The 6,464-nt window shown below is 40.2% G+C and overlaps 1 long non-coding RNA gene across 1 annotated transcript in view; it reads right to left on the bottom strand.

Annotated features, from left to right (window-relative positions):
* Positions 1-4,556, bottom strand: part of LOC109299494 — a 16,398-nt gene extending 11,842 nt beyond the window's left edge. Inside the window, exon 1 of the long non-coding RNA XR_002097892.1 lies at positions 4,455-4,556. This is a non-coding gene — a long non-coding RNA (uncharacterized LOC109299494). The remainder of the gene's footprint in view (positions 1-4,454) is intronic.
* Positions 4,557-6,464: the final 1,908 nt, after the last annotated feature.

Raw genomic sequence — 6,464 nt, 5'->3', positions numbered from 1 at the left:
GGGGGGGTGTTTAGTATCTGAGTGGGATTAAAGCTCTTGATGATTTTCATGCGTCTGGTAGAAGGGTGGAATGTACATAATTGGGATGGTTTTAAGAACAATAGGCTAATGCAGAAAAGGAAACTATTCCAAGGATAAAAGGAGTCAGAGAATAAAGGCTGCTAACTCTGTATGGAGAGTATTGAAAAGATGGACACAATGGGACAGAATAGATTATAGGGAAAGAAAACATTGAACAAAAACTAGTACTCTGTTGGGTGGCTACCCTAGAAGTGTAATAGGATACAGGGAGCTTATTTAATCCTTCATGCAACAGCAGGGCAGGATTCCATATCTATCATTCAAAAGAGCACTAGGTTACAAGTCTCGCTGGCATACTATGACCCAAAGGGGGCACAGTCTACTACCTTGGGGGCCACCAGGATATTATTGTTTTGGACATGTTGAAGACTATAAAGAAACTTTCAATACTTCACAAAAAAATTCAAAATAAACTTTTATAGATATTTTCAGTTGCAAAAATATGTGTGTGTATTAAACCAAGAAGTTCAGAAATATTTGAGTTGTGATTAAAAGCTAAAAATATAAAAAACACAAGGATTGTTCTTATTTATTTGAAGTTCCATATGGAATCAAATCAATCTTGCCATGGAATGGTAGCTTAACTATCACCATCTTTCCATGCCCAACTCCATAACCCTGAAGAATCTGTACCAGAGCCACAATCTGACAGCTCCCAAAACACAAGGCACTACTGCATGACCTAAAAGACCTCTAGGGCTGCAAACAGATATTGTTCTTTTGCCACCGTGAAACCCAAGCAAACACATCCCAGCGCAGGTGATCCCTCTCCAAAGACAAAGTCTGTGTATACCCTAAAATAAGTGCTCTATCAAGTACCAAATGACACCCTATCTTCTTTCTAAGCTACTACTGGACAACAGGAGCCAGCATTCTCATACATGCAGAGATATGGGTCAGAGCTCATTCTAAATGAAATCAGTGGGAAGAAAAAGCCTACCTTGATAAAACCAGGAACAAAAACAAGCCCCACAACTCTTAAAATCAGAGTATATATAGCCCCAAACTATCCAGCAAAAAATAATTGTCCTTGCTACAGTCTAGTCTCTTCAAAGACAGCTTACAAGAGTTTTGAAGGAGACAAGTGTACAAAAAGTTGAAGTAGAAATAGAGCCAGGTTTAAGATAAAGGCAAAAAAGCACTGGACACAAGTCATATTTTTTTAATTAAAGGAATTTCTAAAAACCCATCATTCAAAACAAGTTTAATGAAGCTGTTGCAGCCATTGCAGAAGTCTTTTCTTTTGCCTTTAATGTAAATCACTGTTAAGTCAAAGTACTTTTCCAAAAAAGGGAAGTAAAAGAGGCATCTCTTAGTAAAGATAGTTCTGTCATCCTTAACTATAAGGCTGCTGATATCTGAAGAGTGTAAATGAGGAAAGAAAGAAATTATTTAACTAACACAAAGAGAGAAAGGCAGTTAGCTGTGCTTGTATGAAGTTAGGCAGAAAACAGGGCACTGCAGCACCTTAGAGACTAACTCCTTCAGAGAGTCATGAGCTTTCATTGGTTACAGTCTACTTTGTCATAGTATCTGACAAAGTAGGCTGTAGCCTACAAAAGCTCGTGCCTCTCCAAAGGAGGTAGTCTACAAGGTACAATCCTGCTCTGCCTAGTACAAGAAGGTATAACTACAGGCAATTGGATAAAATAAGGAAAATGTTTCAGCTAAGTAGCAGGATATTAAAACAATCCTGAATCAAAATGGGGGAGGAGACAATGTTAGCTGATAGGCTTTTTCTGTCTTCTTTCTATTTAGTTCTTTGGCAAAGCAAGCCATGTCATCAAAATTTTTTCTTTCCTGTCAAATATGTCATTAGTTTTTGGCTTGTAAAAAGATTGGTAAAAATATTTCACAAAAGCAGTGCTGTGATACTCTTTCAGTTTTAAGACAACAAACCTGTTTTCCCCCAGTAAACACATACAAGTTGCCAAATATATCATTATCAGCTAGTTCAGTATGGATTGTTCCTTCTAATTTTGGTTTACTTCTTCATGTGACCATCTAAACTGGCAATCAGTTTCTAATACATGGCTATCAACCTGTGCTTGTTTATTATCTAGCAACCAGGACACTTGTGCAGCTTTGCTAGAATCTTTCAAGCATGTACTAATCAGAGAGGCAAGGGATGGGAACCTCTTGTTTCAACTGATACATTAAGCTAGGTAATAAGCTAGTACACCTCATTTAGGATTTTTCTTTGTTTGACTGATTGGTTGAACAGGCTGCACAGTTTCATTGTCACACTTAAGATGTTTTTAGTGTTGTATTAGTATGTTAGCTTCCTGTATGATGAAGGTGAAGGGTTTATATGAATCAACCCATAAGAGTGCTACCTGCTAGGTGACATAATTTGGCCCATCTTAAAAATAGTTATGCATGCAGATAATTTTATGTAAGCAAATAACCCTATTAAAGTCAAGTTAGATAAACACATGTTCTCAGGTTTTGGACTTTTGGTGTTAATAGAAAAAGTCCAGAGTGGAAGTAATGGGAATAAGAGACATGCACTGTAATATGCTTACAAACCACCTTTATATAGCAAGTAGGATGTGCTTTAGATAGGGAGAAGACATTCCAGTGTTATGATCATACACCTCTTCATTATGAGTTTGTATAGATTTGTCCAGGTTCTGCTGTTCTATGAGTTTATTTTTGCTAAACCTAATGGAATACAGAGGAATATGTTAGTTATTACCCTTGCAACAGAATTTTTTTTTTTTTTTTATAAATTCTCTTATCAGAGATACTCCTACATCTGAGGTGATGCTAGTCTGATCCCCTATGCCCCGCCAGTTTCCACTGACTTGTTATAAATTCTTCTCTCTTGTCCCTCATCTAAGGAAAGTGCACAACAGAGTATTGTGGGCCAATATTTCCCTGGTGATGGCAAATAATGTATTGCTCTGTATTATCTTCTCCTCTCTCCTCCTCCACTGTCACTAAATAATTCCTCTTGTCTTTTAGAATCTCTAATGATTCCATCAATGATCTTTTGTTCTTTTATATATTTTAATAACAGTCTCACTGTTGCCCAGATGACATTGTGTAATCCATCCTGATTTCTTGGGAGCTGAAGCAGTGTTGACTAAATCCTGCCTTCATTTACCCTGTGTATAAGCTGGCCCAGAGAGTGGGTCAAACTCTCAGCTAGTGCAAATCAGCACATCTCAGTTTAAATCAGTGAACTACACTGATATATCAAAAATTCTTCTTATATGAGTATCTGTGTGCATGTAAATCAGGGGTCATACTTCATTAGCTTGCCACAATAAATTAAAGTATAAATGACTGAAACACTGCTATGACCAAATCTATTCCCTTTAGGGATTCTTACAGGAAGAGTTGATGCTAGGGTGTTAGTCCATGCTCTTTTTTAGTTTCATTTGCCCCAGTGATTAAGCTGGTGTTCTTTCTTTCTTTGGCAATTTGCACTTCTCTTTTGATGGTAATGGATGGAGTCATGTGACTTTAGAATGGCTCTTTCTGGTTGCATGTTAAGCAAAAACATTGCAAGTGGCTGTTAATGAAGGGGCTTAGAACCACTATTCTGGGAAGTTTCAGAGACCCTTTAGTTTTTCCCCAATAGCTTGTACCCAGGACAGTAGAGGAGGGAAGGTGCCAGCTGTACCAGTCTTAGGGCAGCATCTGCTGGTTATTCCATGGATCAACATAGATGGTTGTCATGGAAGAGGCTGTTTGCTGGAAGAGACAGAGGTAAGTGCTGTTTCATCAGTAGCTTTAAGAGCTTGGGGGGAGGGTCACAAAAAAGACTAAGGAGAATTAAAATAATGCTCCATAATGAGAAGCATGGAGGAGGCCTGATGAACCTTTGATCAAATTAACACCTATGTATCCTGTAGTATTAAAGGACAACATCTGAAGGCAAGATAGTCTACTGATCACCAATTTCAGCTAGAACAGATTGCAGTGTGCCACAAGTACCCCTCCAAATAGAGGAACTGTTCATCCAAGCTATCGTTGTGAGGAAGACCTGCAGATATTTAAGCTTTTTTAATTCTGTCTTTCTTTTCCTCCTGCTTTATGTGATCCAGGATAGGAAGTCACTAAATAAATACATAAATAAATAAATAACAGGTGTAGGAATGGGAGGGAGGGGGATAATGAAACTTTAATACATGCCAGTCTTTATAGAAATGAGAGCTGGTCTTGGTATGCTGCTAGAGAGAAACTACAGCTTAATCAAGCTGTTATACAGAGTGATTCATAGCCTGATATTTTATGTGATCGAATATCGTAACAAGGGTTCTACCCTTCAATAAAGAAATAAATAAAAATAACATCTAGATGCTATGCAACAAGTTGACTGCTCTGTTTACCCAGGTACAAATCACATTGAATTTGCAGCTTACCAATTAGGCTAGTTTTGCTTAAAAAGATGTAAGAGTTTGAATCTACAGTGGGCACTTTTGCAGGCACGACAGCTTATCGACAGGATCTGCAGCTGGATTCGTTTTGCAGTACCAGAGTGACCAATGGCAACAAAGTAGTACTTATATATTGTTACAGGAGCCAACAAGTGGCAAGTGAATTAATATCGCTACTGAATGTATTCCCTGGGTTCATGCCAAACAATACTGTGCTCTTAAAACTCTATAGGGTGCGATATACCTTCATGACGATTTTTTTAAATTAGTCTAGTGTGATCTCACCTGCTGAGCTCTCCCTGCAGTGCTGAGGGTGACACGGAGCAGTGCCGGTGGAAAGAGGGTACTTGTTGGCGTGCTAGCACGTGTCACCGCCGCATCTACAGTTGGTTCTTAAACAGCTGTCCGTCCTCCTGCTTGGAGATCGGCGTAGTCATTTCTAGTTGCTGTTCCCTTCGCTTTTAAACTGTATCAATCTGTTGCCCATTAGCCTTGATGCTTGCATACCTTTTCACTACAGCTTGTAATCTAGCTCCCATCCTGCTCTGGGAGCTTCTTGATAGATAGCCACCAGCCTGTCTGTGTTCAGGCTCACCACGCTCAGTAATCCTGATTTCAAACAATATACATAATTGGATTAACTAAACTGCAGATAATCAATTTACTGGAAGAGGAGACACTGAGTGATGCAGAGATGTTTCACTGGGCAATGCCAGGGAGCTGGCTCCGAGTGCCGATTGGGGTGTCTCCCAGCTCAAGACGCCAAGTTGGCTACGCGAGTGCCGCTACTCACATTTTCGAGGCAATAAAGCCATTAGGGTCTCCAGGACGCAGCCATAACTTCATCCAGCCTCCGTCACTAGACGGAGGCTGAATTCTCCATACTTTTGTTTGCAACTGGTGTGGTCCCTTTACTGACTGATAAATACTCAAGAATGTGTCTTGACCGGGGGGGATTGGGGGGGGGGAGCCCCAGCCTAACCCCCTCCTTGTAAAGTCCTGGCATCCGAATCAACTCAGCCAGAAATCCTCGGGTTAAATCGCACACGTCTATTACCCATGTCAAAAATGAGGATGGGGGAGGAAAAGTTTATTCTGAAGTTCTCTTTTTGTCAATGACGAGAGTTTCAAAGGGATCTCCAGCTGTACATTTTCCTCTGGCGGCTACTGTCTGCAGGAGCTAGTCTGCAACAAGTCCCTAGAGTACTTTCTGTGATAGTTAGAGGGAACGTGACATTCAAAAGCCAAATGCTTCCTTACCTGCCACCAGTGCAACTCTCCAGAGCCAGCTCATCTTGCACAGCCCCCAGATGCGAGCCAAGAGGTGGTAGGAAAGTGATCTGGAGTCTGAGTTTATTATATAGAGAGTGTCCAGGAAAGACTTTTTCCCGGGAACTTTCTGTCCCACTCCCCATTTACTGGGAGGCGGTGAGAATCACGTTTTATACCATGATAGTTGGTAATCATTGGTAACCTCTCTCATTCATTAAGACCACGTAAGAACTCAAAGGGAAACGTGACTGAGCTAAGGCGTTTGCGTAAATCTATAGGTTTTTAAAAATCCCTGCCAGTTGCTTTCTGTCTTCTGTAGTCACCAAGGTGGTGGAGAGTTTAAGCTTGCGGATATTGCAAAGGGTTATTAGATTCATAAGTCACACCAAGTGGTGGGCGATTCACTGAGCAAAGCAGAAGTTCTCACATGATGACTTCAAACAAGACACATTACCTTCCAGCATCTGTTGGAGAGACTGGATTTTAAGACACTTCTGTCTCCAGGACAGCAAAGAAGCAATGGTGAGTACCAATAAAAATCCTCTTTTTATGACTGCAAAAAAATGCTTGAGATGTTGCTTAACAACAGGATCCAGTATCATGGCTCAGCTTTCTAGTACTTAATACACCAAAGAATAGGACCCACAAAGGCCGGGGGAATGCTGTTTTTAGACGGTGTAACTTTAATGGAAAGGATCTTTGATTTAAAGCTGCGATGCAAAG

Source organism: Gavialis gangeticus, unplaced genomic scaffold (assembly GCF_001723915.1).
Source record: "Gavialis gangeticus isolate Ggan-Ray unplaced genomic scaffold, GavGan_comp1, whole genome shotgun sequence".
Classification (NCBI taxonomy): Eukaryota; Metazoa; Chordata; order Crocodylia; family Gavialidae; genus Gavialis; species Gavialis gangeticus.
This window is presented reverse-complemented; position numbering and strand designations above follow the sequence as displayed.